Source organism: Arvicanthis niloticus, chromosome 16, assembly GCF_011762505.2.
Source record: "Arvicanthis niloticus isolate mArvNil1 chromosome 16, mArvNil1.pat.X, whole genome shotgun sequence".
In the NCBI taxonomy this organism is placed as follows: Eukaryota; Metazoa; Chordata; class Mammalia; order Rodentia; family Muridae; genus Arvicanthis; species Arvicanthis niloticus.
Window position 1 is genome coordinate 35861174 of NC_047673.1, and position 17435 is coordinate 35878608.

At 39.5% G+C, this 17435-nt stretch overlaps 1 protein-coding gene across 26 annotated transcripts in view; it reads left to right on the forward strand.

Annotated features, from left to right (window-relative positions):
* Window positions 1–1423: 1423 nt before the first annotated feature.
* The window catches only part of Sorbs2 (sorbin and SH3 domain containing 2), a 191946-nt gene continuing 175934 nt past the window's right edge, over window positions 1424–17435 (forward strand). For 4 of the 26 annotated variants that reach the window (XM_034520140.2, XM_076914081.1, XM_076914088.1 and 1 more), the window contains exon 1: window positions 1521–2084. The gene's annotated coding sequence lies outside the window, so the exon portion shown is untranslated. Of the gene's footprint in view, window positions 2085–17435 lie in introns of all 26 variants that reach the window. The other 22 variants (XM_034520143.2, XM_034520146.2, XM_034520141.2 and 19 more) reach the window with 13 other exon arrangements.

Genomic DNA, 17435 nt, shown 5'->3' on the forward strand with positions numbered 1-17435 from the left:
TCCCTGCAGAGTGGGGCCACAGAGGTGAGCTCTGTTTAAGAGTGCTCTATTTGAGCAAGATATGGAAGGTTACAGAGGCAGCCTGGACCCAAGGCTAAAGGTGCTGGATGGGGGGGTTCAGTAATGAACTTTTCAAGAAATGGAAACATCCAGGAGTTCAGGAGATCTTGATGCCACTCGAGATGTGGACCTTTGGGATTGAAGAGCAGACAGTGCTTACGGAATTGTGGCCAGTTCAAAACTAAGAACCTCGGTGACTTAACAGAGTATAACTCTAACGACTGTCTAAAGTGTGGGACTCTAGCCAAGCAGGAAGGGTACACTCACTCCTTCGTACTGGACATACTGATCCCGTGTGGGACAAAGATGAATCTGCTTGGACAAGGAGAGGAAACAGGATTCCTTAAATCTACATCCACAGAATTCCTGTCATATTGACCTGGGGAATGACAACAGAAGTCAGGAATGTTAACTTGGGCAGGAAAGATGCAGTCCTCACGAAATATAAATCAATGTCTCCTAGCAAACAAAACTTGTCTATTTACAAGTCCAAAGTGTTAACACACCATTTCAAATAAATTGATAGGAGAAAGCTAACTAAGACACTGAAAATATATCAAATCAAATATGACTGGAGACAATACTTAAAGCATAGAAAAGGTTGGGGGAGGGGTTAGAGATTTAAATGTTAATGACATTAACCATGGAAGAGTCCTGAGGAGGTGGGCTTTTGAGAGAATGTGGAATGCAATGCAAGCTACTCCTGCCTTGAAGGGAATGCTTACATTCTCAAAGGGATTTTTCATTTGATGTGTATGTTTTAAAGTATTTTAAGATTAAAAATAAAGTATAATCGCGTTAACAAAAATTTCCTGCAGAAACTGCAGTAGAACTTTTAAAAGCTCTACTTTAAACTGTGCAATGAATAAAAACATTAAACACATTCTATAGATAAATGGATAATTCAGAATTACTAAACTAGCTCATCTGAGTAGGCTATTATTTTGACCATATATAACACACAACCCACGGGGCTTTATTTGAGTTAAGTTGGCTATAAGATTGTCATTGGGGAAAAACAAACAACAACAACAATAAAACCACAGCAGTCTCCAGCCCTTTCTAAGGTCGAACCTGGTTTCATTCATGGTTCCAATTGGTGCCTCTCGGGCGATATGTATATTATTAACCTGGATAGAGAAGAATACAGCTTGATCTCACAGTGTAACACTGACAAAACAAAAGTTCCCTAGAAGGGGGGGGGGGGGGGAAGGGGGATGAAGGCCCAGGGCGCTTGCGCTGTAGATGAAACATTTAGAAAGGTAACAGAAGCTGCCCTCCTTCGAAAAATGATGAGTTTGATTTGAAAAAATAAAAACAAAAACAAAAAAGAAGAAGAAAGAAATTACCAAGCTGTGTCGTGTGCTGCACATGACCAGCCATGCTCGCTAAGTCTGTCTGTTGGCTGTTGCTATGGCTACGAAAAGCCAGTGGAACCCAATGAGCTGTCTGCAGCCTCGCTGAGAGGACCAGCCATTTTCCTTATGGAGAGCAGTGTGGCATAGAGCTTCGCTGTGGAAGAAGCATTAAAAAAAAAAAAATCTTTGGAGAGAAGAGAGCCACAGTGGGCATGCTAGTGCACAATTATTGCAGCCACGTGTGCCCGCAAGCTGGCCCTGCGACAAGCTGTTGACTGCTGTTGCAATTAGCTGATTGGAGCACGGGGACTGCAGGGTGATAATGCTGCGTAGCCGCTCGCGGGCAGCAGGAAAGGGTTTTGTCTCGGGAAGGCAAGCCTGCCCTGCACAGTTATCTCTGCGGCTCTCTAGCTGAGAGAACTGGGGTGTCTAAAGGGAGAGGGTCGCACTCCGCGAGCACAGGTTCTGGGCCAGGCTGTTGCTTATGAGTCGCAGGTCTGGGAAAGCAGGTGTGTGCTCGGACAGGCACTGGGCTGGAACGCAGGCGGACGCTCTCGGGTTCACCTGCTTCCTGTTAACAGACTGTTGGCTCACAGAGCATCTGCTCTTACACGCTGAAGCTGCGGCCGAGAAAGGGGTTCCGGGCATCCCACTTGACTGACGGAGGTAAGCTTTTTTCCCCCCCTCTTTTGAAACCTCAGCATAAAATAATAAAGGGAAGCAAAACTTAACCTGAAAAAATTTACATTGATCCTTATGATCTGAAATTAAGGAGGAAACACACACACATTACTTCCACAAATTAGTGTCTCAGATACAGAGTTAACTCGGTGAGTTGAGATTCCAGAAATTGTATGATAAAGAAAAAGGCAGCGCTGCTGTTTTGCGTGAGGATTTAAAATAAATATTTACTGTTTTAACAAACTATCATGGCTTGTCTTTCTGGACAGACCTGATAGCCAATAACCTTTCTCTCCGCCAGAACAATGGATTCTTTTGTGACTTGCCCTTTGACACGTTAAAAGAACTACACAGCAAACCGGCAGAATGCAAGCTGTGGAACATTTGTTTTTAATCCTCATAAATGTTTTAAATCTTTACACCTATGCACACCTTTAAAGTAAGGGACTGTGTTCCCGATATAGGTCATAACAGTCAGTGGATTTTGTACTTGCTTATTCTGGACCGAATCGCCCGGTGTGCTGTTTGATTTAGTCCCTGGCAGTTATAGAGCAAACACTGTAGGTATTGCAAGTTGCTCACACCTCCTCTCCCAATATCCTGCATGCCAGGCTACCCCAGAGCACAACACCACCATTGTACTCCCCAAGCTCAGAATCCAGGGAAAGAAAAGAGATGAAGTCTTTGCATTGAAATCAAGTGATTCTATAGGATGGGGCAGGAAAATTTGTTTTCTTGCTTAGTTTTCTTCTCACGAGTAGATAGATTTCATAGGGCGGCGAGACAAAAAAATACCACATGCTTCCTACAGATGCACACACCAATAACGAGAGCGGTATCTGATGCTGGTTGAGAGTGACACAGACTTTGAATGGAACGGGGGCTTGCCCCTTCTGAGTACTGCTGTGCTTAATAGTCTCTTAGGAACAAGCTGGTACTGTGAATTGAAATTCTGGAGGAATGGATCAAGGAATGAGTAAATCGTGCTTTTGCACCATTTCTAAGTCAGTTCTACCGCTGGTGTACCAGGAATGTCTGGTTAGTCAGAAGGCTGTTGAAAATAGTAAAAAACGATTTTGTTGAAAACTTCTGATAATGCCTCTATCAGGGAAAAAAAAGTTTGCCGAGAAATTTCAAGTAAATAGTTACCGAGGTCTTTTTCCAAGAAGTAATTTATTGCTTCCTGTCTTTATTGTGGCTAAGTATAGGCTGGATAAGGAGTCTCCCAATATAGTTAATTGTGATGTCTTCACTGATATATGTGGACACGAATCACCTATTTCATATGTTAGCATACACTCAGAGGAGCACGTCATAAAGCATAAGGAGGGGGGCATTTTATAATTTTCTTCTTGTCATCAGTATCCAGGATGTAAAGATTTAGACTAAGAATCCTCAATGTGGAGACACGTGAGTGTGTGCGTGCTAGATAATGAAGCCTGTGGTCAGGGCTCTGGCGGAGTGGGAAAGGTTCCTGGGATAAAATGCTAAGGTGATGGGATTGTACTCAAGGCAAAGTAACCAAACAGACACCGTTAAGTCAAGTTCTGTGACTAAAAACTCTCAGCCATGTAGATCATTCAGGGAGAATGAAATGGATGCTGAAAAGAGCCCCTTTCTATTCCGTTTCCTTTTTATGATACCACCAAAGGAGACCTTAGAATCTGCAAACATGCCCATGGCAAGAAAATCATACTGTACTAATTTCTCCCGGGGTAACCTTTAGAACAGGCTGTGGGAATACCTACAGTACACCTGAGGGGCGAGCCTCGCTGCCCGTGTGGTGTCTTTTGGTGGGACAGGAGCATGTGAGCTCACAGGAAGACCGACAGGCTCCAGCTCTGTTTTCCCACGTTGCTAACCCTATAAGGTGGCGGCCACAGAAGACCAGCACTCCCAAACCAATTCCATGCCGAATATCCAGAGCTCTAAGAACAGAGTTCAGAGAGTCCTCATGTCTGAACACTTTGCTTGTGGGGCTTTTGCTTAGTTTTAGATAAATTTCTGCCATCTTCAGCTTTCCTCTTGGCAAAGTTAAAATATTTTATAATTTCCAAAACATACTATGAAACACTGGCCGATGTTAACAGCCTCTATTGCAGCTTTCCCTTTAGCTCTCCAAGCAGATACTTTTAGTGGACCCTGGAACCCAGCAAGGATGCTCCCCTGACAGTTCCTTATGGCATGTAGCAACCCACTTGACTCTTTCTGACTGCTGCAGCAGCATCTTGCTTTTGCCTCTCTCACAGGTTTCCACAGTCTTACCGACCTCTGATTCCACAGCATTTAGAACCTAGCATTCAGACATTCCACTGAATTAAATTGGGCTTTGCTGTTATTGTAAATATACCCTTGATCTAGTATTGCTGTGAATCAGAGAAACTCAAAACATTAAAAAAAAAAAAAAGTGGAGGGGGCGTCAACTTGTCAGGGGTGAAAATGTCACTCTGGGACCCCAGTTTCATAAGAACATGGGTGTCTTGCATTAACTAGTCATTTTCTAAAAGAAAATGTTTTAATTTAATTTTTAAATTAACTGACAAAAATTTCAGGAGAAAATAATAAAGTGACCATTCTTGTTTGGGATATGTTCTCATTGGACTTTTTATTGGAAGCCGAATATAATGTATGAAGTATAAATACTTAGGAAACAGCTTTTCATGTTGAAGTTGAGAAAGGGAAGGGGTTTTGAGCCTGGCAAAGGCAGGACTAAAAACTTGGAATACAGTGTCTGGTAACAAAGTTTCTTTGCATTTTCCTAAATAAACCTTGAAGGTAACAGGCTCCCTCATCAATCAATCGCAGATGCCCCGCCTCCTTCCCCCAGTGTGAGCTCCTAGGTGAGGGGGTGTCACTGTAGATGTAGACTTAGGTTTAATGGAGACTCACTTTTCCCCCAGATAAAGGTGTAATTCATTTTTAAAAGAAATATTCTGATTAGTCTTTCGTTGTGGGGAAATTGCTAGAATAATGTGAGCCACAGGATGATGCATGGGGAAATTTATGTTCAATCTCTTATCTCTTAAGATACCCATGCTCAAGGCACAAGTCATCATTAGTTTGGTATGAATGTTTTATACATAAAGTAGCTCAGATTAGAGGGTTTAAAATATTCAGCTGTTTCAAATTAGAAAGGAAAATACTGGAAAAATACTTATATTCCTATTTCTAGACATTTTAGTATCTATCCCAGATTTGAATCTTCTGAAATAAGTTAAATATAAGTTCCTCATGATTGTATTGGGTTCTTAAGGCTTATGTTAACTATCTTCTGCTGATGTTAATGTATAGCATACTATAATTAAATAACAGAATAAGCTTGATATTCATCTTAAAGACAAACTAACTGAGTATCTCAAGTCAAATATACCAGTAATTTTCTAAGAAACATAATCTCATCATATATCTGAATCACCTATATATTTTATATTTAAGTAATATATTTAAGTAAAATGTTATATTTAAGAAATATCTTATACATAAAAATATTTAATAGTACAGTGATTGTCCCTTGCATTTTTCAGTAAAGAATTATAATAGATAACTGTGTTCGATAATTTTCTGAAATCTGTACATATGTCTATTGTAAACTATCCCTGTTGAGAATTATATTGAGTGTTTCAAAGTATCTATAAATGGTTTCTGAAAATGCTAAAACATGTATTCAGCTAGAGAGAAGCGTTTCTGTAACTGGTGATCTCTAAAAGTAGCCTAATAACTCTGATCCAGGGTAAGTTCAATCAAGATTATAAATGTTGGCTGAAGGATGGCGTACCTGCCAAGACAGGGCCAGGAAGGGCTCACATACAGTGTGACAGACTTACATAGAATATCACACTTTCTAATCTTCAAAAATCAGAATTGTACTTGTTCATTAAATAGGAGTTTGGGCCAAAAGATTCCAGTCTTCTTGTCCTTATTTGAATCAGGTGTATATAGAGCCCTACCTTTGCTTGTGCTTGCTCACGGAAAGGATTCATCTGAGGTAACTTCAAAGAGCTGCCATTCTTTCTCAATCTGACCAAGAGACATCTCCAAAAACATTTCCACTCTCCTCAGATATTCGTTAGCAATATTACTTAAGTTCTTTTCATGCATATATTGTAAATATAGGAAAATCAAATAAAGAAGAGGCTTAATCAAAATCTTCGGGGACTTTTAAAATGATGTTTGTCTCTTTTCTTGTTTTGGGGTGATTTTATCCAACACAGACATTCACTTCCTTTAATTTTCCTTTGAGAAGTGTTCACAAAGGAAGGCAAATATTAAGAGGGATTTTCCTATAATGATTATAACCTATGTTTTCAGGATATAATTTTATGTACTATTAAGAAAGCAACATTTTGCAGACTTAGTTTGAACTAACATTCTTACAGATTATCAAAGTGAGTCCAGGCCAATCAATCTTTTCGGATTCCTTTTCTACTCAATTTTTTGGTCAAAGTTGAGCGCAGAGGCTACAAAAATGTTTCTGAGTCCATATCCCCTCCATGTTCTTCTCCATGTGGCATCCTTGAGAGCAATGTTTCTCAACCTGTGGGTCACGACCCCATTTGGGGTCAAATGATCTTTTCACAGAGGTAGCCTACAACATTTACATTATGATTCATGATAGTAACAAAATTACAGTTATTAAGTAGCAACAAAAATATTTTTATGGCTGGAGTTCACCTCAACATGAAGAACTGTATTAAAGGGTCAGAGCATTAGGAAGGTTGAGGACCTCTGACTTAGAGACCAAGGTGTTTGTTAGGACTAGCTATGGGGACCAGTAAGTTACAACAAAAAGGGACTTCTGACCAAGAGTGCCAATTTAGAAAAATTCCCAACAGGAATTACAAATGTTAGTAAGACTAGAGTGAAGTTTTTTAAGTGCACAAAAAATAAAACAACAGTAGTAACAACAATAAAACCCATATGCATTCTGGCCACACTGGAGAAAATATTTTTGTTTAAATGTTCCTTTTATCATCCTCTACAAAGTTCTTGTGCCACCAGTCTAGGATAGCTAGCTCCTCAGGAGCATTTAGATCTCCCAGGAAGTGACTAGCATAGAGGTGACATCCCTGTAGATAAAAATGTGCCTATGCTTATGACTGTGGGGGCTCTTTCTCCACCTATTAACTAATCCCCCATTACTTCTGGCCTCATTATGACATTGAATATTTTATACCCTTTATCCATACTTAATACAGCTGGGGGAAAACCTAACAATAAAAACCAAGAAGCTTAGGAAACCCACAGTGGATACTGAAGGGGGCTGACTTCTTGTGGCTTACCAATGGGCTACCACACCTTATTCTGTCATTTTCTGTGCTGAAGTTAATCAAGGAAAGAGAGTCAGGTCACAACAACTCCAGCTATTCTTGCGCTCACTGTGTAGTCTGGTGGGGTTTAGTGTGCTCTGAAACAAGTGCACATTATCTGTTACTATATTATTGTAAGAGAATTCCCATAGTTTATCCTGTGAGAGCAAACACCTTTTGAAAGACTTGTTTCTTAATAGCCAGATCTAGATTTTTTTCCCTTCCGTTATTGTTGTTAAAGATTTACTTGATTTTATTTTATGTGTATGGATGTTTTCCCTGCACCTAGTCTGTACAGTACATTATGTGGTACCTGTGGAGTCAAGAGAGGGTATCAGATCTCCTTGGAACTTGGGAGTTCCAGAAGGTTGTGGACTATCGTGTGGGTGCAGGACCTTAATTAACATCGGTCCTCTGCTAGAGCATCAATTGCTCTTAACCACTGAGCCATCTCTCTGACTCCCTGGACTTCAGTTTTGAAAGAGGCCACGTTGGCTTCAACCCCCTAATCCTCCTGCCTCTGATTCCTGAGTACTGAGATTACAGACATCTGCTACCATATCCAGATAGATCGGGAGATTTATACAATATAGTGGTCAAGATGAAAATGTTAGAACTGATTGGTTGTTGCTACAGCATGGGTAGTCTCGTGTTTTCTGTGCCTGTCTACTAGGTTAGACAATTTTAGGTAAAGGGAGGTCATGTGGTTACCTAATGTTTAAAAAAAAAAAAAAAAAAAAAAAAACAAAAGTGACAAGCAAAACTTGACCCTTCTACTCCAGCTTTAGAATGGCAGCTGGGACATTGAAGGCATTCAGGAAGCAGGTTGGCCCATTAAATCTTCAGTCAGCATTCACCGAATGAATAGATGTCCCACAGTAATCAGATCTTCCATCCACATTGTCCTAATGCTGACGTGTGATTTTAAAAAGCCGTTTCTACCCAGAGATAAAAAAGTAAATAAGGAGAGGTTTCTTATTTTTTTATTATTAATTTCGAAATTACAAAACAGATGAGAAGAAAAAAATATGAAGTGCTATTATTTTTTTTTTAAAGCAAAATATAGTCTTTCTGAAGAAAAGTGCTCACTGAGCTTCAACAATTTCATAACACAGGAATATTGCCAGAGCCTGGGTAAAGCGTAAATGTATCTCGGAGTGTCATGAATAATTCAGACAAGGAAATGCGATTTCTGTTCCTTCTAAAGTGTCTGGTTATATTCACACCCATTGAGATAACAAGATCAACACGAACAAATTCACATTTGCCTTCTATTTAAAATAGCGTAAGGAAGATAATTTAAACACCACAAATTTTAAGCTATTTCTCCTTATGCTTTGGAGTATAATTAGAGAGCTTAAGCCAGAAAATGGTGTCAATTTAGGGAGATCTTTTAAAGTTGAAAGCCCGTAAAAGCTGGAAGACCTTATATAAGTAATCAAAATAACAGCTTCCAAGTAGATTCAAGAAAAGGAAAGCTTAAATACTTAGCATTCTGTAAGCTACAAAAACTTTTTTTTTCAGGTTTACTTTATTTTATAATTATATGTATGTATGTCTGTGTGTGGGGTGTGCTCCTGTGCCATTGCCTGCAGAGACCTAAAGCATCTGATTAGTCTGTGGTTGTCAGCGGCAGGGGGTTGGTGCTGGGTTTCAAACCTGGGTCATCTGCAAGAGCAGAAAATGCTGTTAACACAGAGACATGGCTCCAGGCAAGTTGCAGAAAATATTAGTCCAACAATGATTCAACCCCATCAATCCAAGGATGCTGTAAAATCAGCTCCTGTGCTAGCTACTATCCTAAGAGCTTTATGTGTGCTAACTCTTACAGAGGGGCTGAAAATCACAAACACACCAAGAATAGGTACTTTTCAGGCCATGGGACTCAGCGGTGCTCAGCAAGACTTTCGTGATCTTTCTGCTGAAGAAAGACTTAACAAAGTCATCTGCCTGGTTGCTCCTTACGTTTCACACGTTGTGTATTTATGCCATTTAAACCAAGCTTCTCTGTGTGTGTCTAGTCATCCCATGTGAACATAGATTCCATGAGAAAACAACAGTGCTTTGGCTGTTTACCACATCATGGCCTTGGCCAGAAGTAAAGGATGGCGGGGTAGTAGACTGAGAAGGAGGTAGACAGCTTTCTATGTCTGTCACTACAACCTGTGTGAAAGAATGGAGGTTAAATTGAAGTAGGGAGAACCGATTCCTTTCGACTTCCTCCATGAGAAAATTCATATGGTCCACATATCTTCAGATGTTCTTTTTGTTAAGAGATTTTTTTTTCCCCCAATGGGGTTGGTGCCCTTTTTAGGTAAAACACTAAGCTAATGTTTCAGGAATCCTTTGAAGTCTTCGAGGTATCTTGAACAAAGGAAGTCCTGACACAATAGAAAATAACTTGGCTCATTTAGCAGGCTATCAACTTCCCCCACAATTTAATCCCGAGAACAACCAGCCTTGTGGTAGTGACATCTGAGAATTAAAAAAGTAAAAACAGCGAAGAGTGTAGTCATTCGATTTACCAAAGAAACAATAGTCATCCGTTTAACTACAACTGTTTATGGAAGAGGATTTTCTTAGGTTGGTACCTTAGACAGTGAGGGTACGTCCTGAAGTCACTGACTTCATGTAGAAACATGTCTTTTCAGAGAAGATGAGGTCTGAAATCTGATTATGTTCTTGACTTCCTTTCTACCAGAGCTTTAATTCTATAAAACAAACCTAACTGACTAGGGTTTCCTCTCAATTATACAAAAATTCCCTTCCCCAGTATAAAAAGTATTTGAACTGCATTTTAAATTAATTTTTAGATTTATTAGCAGGACGGAAGATACCATCTTCTTATTTAATAAAAGCAAATGATAATCTAAGTCATAAATAATCTGGTGTAGTTTGAAAAGTCATCATCCATTTGACCCAGTGACCTATTAGTGCTTCATAGTAACTGCGATCCAACCGAGTCATTTGACTTAAGCTGTAGATTATCATGGGACGTTGTATTAACTTCATAATCATTTGAAACCCTAAGTTTTTTCTTCCTTTGAAAGAAATCAGAAAAACATGTCCTTAGAACTTCGTTTCCTCCCTTTGGAAGTTGGATATTTATTTTCATAGCTGTCGGGAATGCAAAGATTAGGATCATCAACTTGATTTTTAGAGGATGTTCTGTCTGTGAACTGCACGGTTCCCATACTCCCAGTGTTTTATTCCATTCTGCTTCTACTTCAGTCTGTGAGCAGAGGTCCTGTAAGTCCATGGTACAGAAAAGGCCTGCAGGGACGACAGGATCCAGAGGGGCTTCAGCACATGGATGGTGTGCCATCCTTTGGGTCACCTAACCAAAGGAGCTTTCAAGTCAGAAAGAACTAAGCAGAGTGTTGATTTGGAACTTATGCATTCCCATTTCTAACTAAAAGCAAACTATTTCCAAGAAATCCAAAATCGTTCTAGCTGATGCATCCAGGAGCAAGGAGAATATTTTATGTGGCCAACAAACTTAGCATGGCTCCTTGGGTGACTGGCATTTGGAAACACAACTTCCCACCAATCAAAGAATTCATTGATCAGTACATTCTCTTGGGAAATAAATCAGCATTCTGCCTGGCAGATATAATGCCGGGTGGCATAATGATTTTAAGACCATTATCATCATATTTACTCAACAAACATACCCGGACCATGAGTTCATACTTCTAAGTAAACCAGGATAGCAAGGACTTGCCCTTTCTGGCAGATAAGCATGACCATATAAGCACAGATTTGTTGCATTCTCACTTTCAAGACTTTTAAAGCTAGTGTCTCAATTGTTGAGTTAATACAAGCAAGCTGGTCACTGCCTTTCTAATTCTGTCTGGTACTGAAAAGTTCTCAATAAAGGGAAGTAATTGAAGTAGGACCTCAGTGGCTGGGGACATGCACTAAGGAGCTGGCTTCAAGCTCTCTGGGTTCAATTCTTAGCTCTGCAAAGAGATAATTGATAAAGAAAAGTGGAGAATGAGAGAAATCCTAAGTTCTGGGTTTAAATTAAAAGAGACACCAGATGGAAATGCAAATACTGAGACTATAATTACATTGTTGTTGTTGTTCTATTCATTGAAACACAATCTCTATTATGTAACTCTGGCTGTCCTGGAACTCACTATATAGATCAGGTTGGCCTCAGACTCTCAGAGATCCCCCTGCCTCTGCCTCTCAAACACTGGGATTAAAAGCATGTGCCACCATGCCCAGCTTAACTGTGTTTCAGTGTTAATATTTTCCACATTATTAGTGTGTTCCTTGTACTCCTACTAGGGAAACAACCATGTGTTTGCGGCAGAGGAAGTGAAGAGACATTGAGCTAAGAGTCCTTTAAAGGAGTGCAGTTCAGTGCAACAGGGACGCTAGTGATGCAACAGAATAGAGAAGATGATAGCCTGCTGTACAAAGGATACGAAAGTACCACACGGAAACTCTGTGTCAGAGGAGACAAGAAGAAAAGGCTCTGAGGAGAGAGATTTCTTAGGGGATAAGGGGAGGAAGCTCTGAGAAATATGACAGGGAACATCCCACAGAATTGATACATACACCATCCATACGAAACCAAGGAAGGAGTGTTACATAAACGTCAGCAATAATCTCTCTCTCTCTCTCTCTCTCTTTCTCTCTCTCTCTTTAATGGCTGTTAAGGAAATTCTTAATACTTGCTTTTCCAAGTAAGTGCCAAAGTCCTTACTTAATCAAAGCTTGACTTTAATAGCATTTAAATATACCATAAAAGAGACTGTAAACCAGTGTAACCATGGTGGGAGACAGAATAAAAGTTCTTTGAAAAAAATTACAACTACCCCATCTTGTTTATTGGAAGGGTTGCAATGCAGCTTGGGGGCTAGTGGAACAAAACCCACAGGACTTGGTTACCACTTTTAAAGTAAGCAACACTTTGGTTGTGAGGATGGTAAAGATGTAGGCTCTATGTAATTCATAGTGCCATTAACTGACACAGGGAAAATTCTATACATGTTAGCTGCCGTAATTATATTAGCTGCCATTATATTCTATAAATGTGGTTGCCACATTTATAGCTGATTTTAGAAGCTTACAGAAAGAGTCTGCTTACCTCTTGGTCCTTGACAGTCTTGCAGAGTCATGCAGGTGGTATGAAGGGCCACCTCTACCACCCTATTTGATGAGGTCCATGGATGAACCCCAGTAGGGCTATGCAATGCTCCTCTTAAGAATATATCACTGGGACAGTTGACAGAAAAGATTCCTGGATGATCAAGTAAGAGGAGAGAAGACACTGTTGACCACACATAGCTTGACCCTACTGCCTCTGTGGGAGACATTTTCCCCCATCAATGCTTGCTTGATCAACAAACAACTGCAAACAAGCCTTTTTTAGTTTCTCTCTAAAAAACAATTCACACTTTTGCACTACTTTATATTTATTTATTTTTTATTTAATTAAAGTCAAATTACATAATGTCCTTCCCTCCCTGTCCTCTCTCTGACCCTTCTTGTATTCACTTCCCTCTCAAATTCATGGCTTCTTTTTTCTTTAATTATTATGGTTACATACATATGCAAATAATTATGTAAATGTAGCCTGCCATTAAATATAATTGTTCAGTTTAATTAAGTCATATGTTCTAATTGACACCACTTTTCCCATTTCCCCCATATAATTTTAAAGTAAATGATAATACTTTTTCCTTGTTTTAAAAGCATGGAATTTGCTGATAAATGCAATAACTGAGAAGAAATAATGAATATTAACAAAATTAGCATATTAGCCAATTTTTAGTTAGCTTGATGTTAAATGTTGGGAAAAAGTTGTTTGTTTTTCCACTGAAGTTAACATTGTAAGTTATGCTTCTTGCAAAAAAAAAAAAATCAACAAAAACAAAAACCAAAAACTAAATAAAATAAAAAGAAAAAATGAAAAGATTTAAACAATAAACTATTTCAAAAAGTTTGATGCAGATCAAATGGAACGCACACTCTGGTTGTGTACAGCTGAGACTGGCATATAAAAAATGCTACTGAGATGTTAACTGTGGCAAGATGTGGTGGTGTGGACCTGGGAGGAGTCAGGAGAAGACAGTCACAAGGTTAAGCCCAGTCTGGGATGCATAGCAAGATTCTGTCTTACACACACACACACACACACACACACTCAGGGTGGGGGAAAAACTGACTCCTAAATCTTATACTCTGACCTCCACATGTGGTGCAGCAGCAGACATATATATATATGTGTGCATGCCTTCACGTGTGCACTCAAAAACATTCATGTACAATAAATAAATGTAATTTTAAAACTAAAAATGAAAAAAATTAAGTTGGGATGGAGAAGGAAAGAGGGAAGGAATGAGGAAGGAGGGAGGGAGAGAGGGAGAGAGGAAGGGAGAGAGAGAAAAACAGGGAGGGAAGGAGGGAGGGAGGCAGAGAGGGAGGGAGGATAACAAGTACTCTGTCATCCTTATAAAAGTGAGTTCATTGGAAGACATTGGAAGATTCTCCTGGCTGTGTGAGTTCCCTGGTGATTAGCTAGAGTCCTGTTCTTGGGAACTATTCACAGTCACGTGGGCAGTCACACAGCATTAGAGAGAAGCGACCAACCATTCAGAGGGCACACAGAGAACAGAATATGGCTGGTCTTACCTGAACTGCTTTAGACAAATACAAGGTAAAGATGGTTTTCATGTCTATATGCTGATGAGCAGGCCATGGAAAGAACATGGGAGGTTGATGGATGGGTCTAACTGAAGAACAAAAATGTAAATGAGGTGGGTTGTGGGAGTGAACCCAAGGCATTGCAGTCACGTGAACTCAGGATTCTTTCCAGCCCCTTGATTGTTAACTCAGACTATGCGAACTGATCCTTGGACAGCTTTAGGTTTCTTCCCTCCTCATGGATGTTAGCAGTTACCTTTTAGCATCACATAATGAAGACATATGCTTGAAACATAATAAGATGTTTGTAAAGAGAATGTGTAATGTAAAATGACTGACTGTGGAGCAGGGATTCATTCAGTCAAGACCTGTTACCAACCAGTCACTCTCCTAAGGTCATGCATACATAATGAAGTTTGGCTGGGTTCAGAATAAATGACTAAACCAAAATAGCTACATCATAGAAGTTAAAAATGCATTTCTCTATTAATGAAATAAATAAAGCAATACTATAAAACTTATGCGGTTTCGATGATCACCTTGTTCTTAGATTTCTATAGTCTACTGTAAAGCTTAAAGAAACTTCTCCAGGAGTGCAGTTGCACATCTCTGGATCTTCTGGTCCCAACTGGCCTGTTCTGCTCACCACCCTGTTTTTTCAACACACAAAAGGAAGGAAGGAAGGAAGGAAGGAAGGAAGGAAGGAAGGAAGGAAGGAAGGAAGACACAGAAGAGAGAGAGAGAGAGAGAGAGAGAGAGAGAGAGAGAGAGAGAGAGAGAGAGAAAGAAAGGGAAGGAAGGAAGGAAGGAAGGAAGGAAGGAAGGAAGACAGAAAAGATAAAAGAAAGAGAGAAAGAGAAAGGAAGGAAGGAGAAGGGAAGGAAGGAAAGGGCAGAGAGAGAGAGAGAGAGAAAGAGAGAGAGAGAAAGAGAGAGAGAGAATACATTTTGAGATAGAATGCAGTCAGCCACTGCTCTTGAAGACCTGACATCACATATGTTAACAGAAGCTAGAATCTAAGCCCATACAATTTGCTTGCAAATGCTTGTGCTCATGTTCTAGTCTACTTTCCTGCTTAACTCTGCTTTTCCTGGGCTGATCTAAAACTTTTGTCTTCTGTTCACACAGTACTGGAGCTTTGTGATCTTCAGAGAAAGTTGGGGAGGTAAAATTAGGTCAACTATTTTTATAGTTTATCATAATGGCTGTCCCCATTGGATGCTGTGTCAGGTAGCATGGCAAATTCTTTAAGCATCTCTCATTGACTATTCACAAAAACACTCCAAGGAAGGTATTATTCTCATCTTACAGAAGAGGATAATCTCAGAGATGTCTGATGACTTAGACAGACAGGGTCCCACATATGGGGACAGTGGGACTCAAACTTGGATCCTTGATGTTCCAAACTCTGTGCTCTTGGTGGCAAAGCTGTCTATTTGTGGCAACTACAGCACAACCAAAAGAAAATGTTACAATTTACATCTTATCATTTTCTCTATGGTTTTATACATGGGTTCTATGGAAATATTTGTTTTAAAAAATTATATTTTAATATCAATTTCCTCTTGAAAGACCCCAAATAGCACAACAATAAAGAGGCAGGCAATCAAAATTGAAGATGTCAATAATTAATTTTTATATACTAAAGTTATAGATTATTTTTACTTTTCTTTCCTTTATATTATTACTTGTCTATATTTAGGGGTGAGGGGTCTCATGTATCCCAGGCTGGCCATTAACATCCTCTGTAGCCAAGGATAACCTTGAATTTCCAGCCCATCTTTCTTTATTTCCCCCAGGTGCTGGAGTTACAGGCCTGTCCCACCACTCCCAGTTTTATGGGTTGCAGGAGATCAAAACCAGGGCTTGTTGAATGCTAGGCAAATAACTACCACTAAGCTATCTCCCTAGCCCACTTGCCCATACTTTAAAAAAATCTAGTTCAAGTTCTGAAAATTAAAAAAATAAGGAAATACACTTAAAATAACCAAAGGAATATATGAAACTCCAGTTGACATTTAGGTAGCTAATTATGAATTTACAAGACAAAGCAAAAGAAAAAAAAAAAGGTTAAACATGTAAATGCTTTCTCAGTTCCATTTATTTTTAAAATTGGCATCCGCTGTAATTTAAGAGACTATGTGTACCACTGGGAAGTTGATAGCTGCTAACTTGACTTTCTGTGTGCAATGTCAGCAGACCCCCGTGTTTGCTGGCAACTAAGATTTATCCTGGATTAACAATGATTAGTTCTACTTTGGAGCTGAGTAAGTTCAAATGGAGTTCAGAAATAATGAACAGCTTGTACGGATGCACACACCAAAACGTCTCTCTTCTTGAGCATAGAAGACCAATCTAAGGAAGAAAACCAGGGCACCGGAAAACATGGGTCTTGGGAAAAAACCCTTCTTACTGTCTTCACACTTTTGAGGGCAGTATCTAGTACTACAAATAGCAAGTTTGAACACTAGCTTTTGTAAGTTTCATTACTCAGGTAAGTATTATTATGTTGGGGAAGAGAACTCATCTCTCCCCTTTACTGGAAGGAAAACAAACTGGGAATGTAGCTCAGTAGAAAAACCTGCCTAGTATACATGCAAGACCCTTTGGCTATAATCCCCATTACCAAAAATAATAATAAAAGAATAAAATACAATGAAGCATAGTAATTGAATGGGTTTTTCACAAGGTTTTGGAGCACAGTTCATGTTATAAGGATGGCTGTGGCTAGCTGTCTTCCCCTTCCTACCCCATTTATTTGTCATCATCTCAAGTTAGGTTTCCTCATGAACTAAGATAACAAACTACGTGAGCAGGTGAGGGTCCGTGCCCCTGCGGGGCTTCCGTTCTGCTAAGGTTTATTTATGCTTTGTATCTGCAGCTCAGTTGCCTGATTCATGAACGGACGGGTCTGCATAAACAAAACGTTTTTGCTAAGCATTTACTGTGTTAGCAAATATAGTTCCAATATTTCCTTCTCATGTGGATGATAGATTTATTCATGCCTACAGAAGGTAGTGACGTGTGGCGTTCGGCAAGGGTCTGCTCTTTCTAACTTGAGTAGAGGTGTGTAGTTTTAAAGTTGTGTTAAAAGCAGCATGCTTTCAGAACTAGCCAAGAAGACCTTAAAATTGTTTACAAAGACAGTTATTTTAATAAGCACCAACATTTTGTACCCTTAAAAGTACAGCAATTTTCTTGTATCACTTCTGTATCCCTCTCATGGCCTTCAATTGATTACTCAAATTTTTCAGAAGTCAGACACTGGAATATTCAGACTGAGCACCAGAGACATCCTGTCTGCCCATTTTTTGAGATGAAAGCAGTTTCACTGGTACAGAGTCAAAGCCTGGTTACAAATGCTCATTTC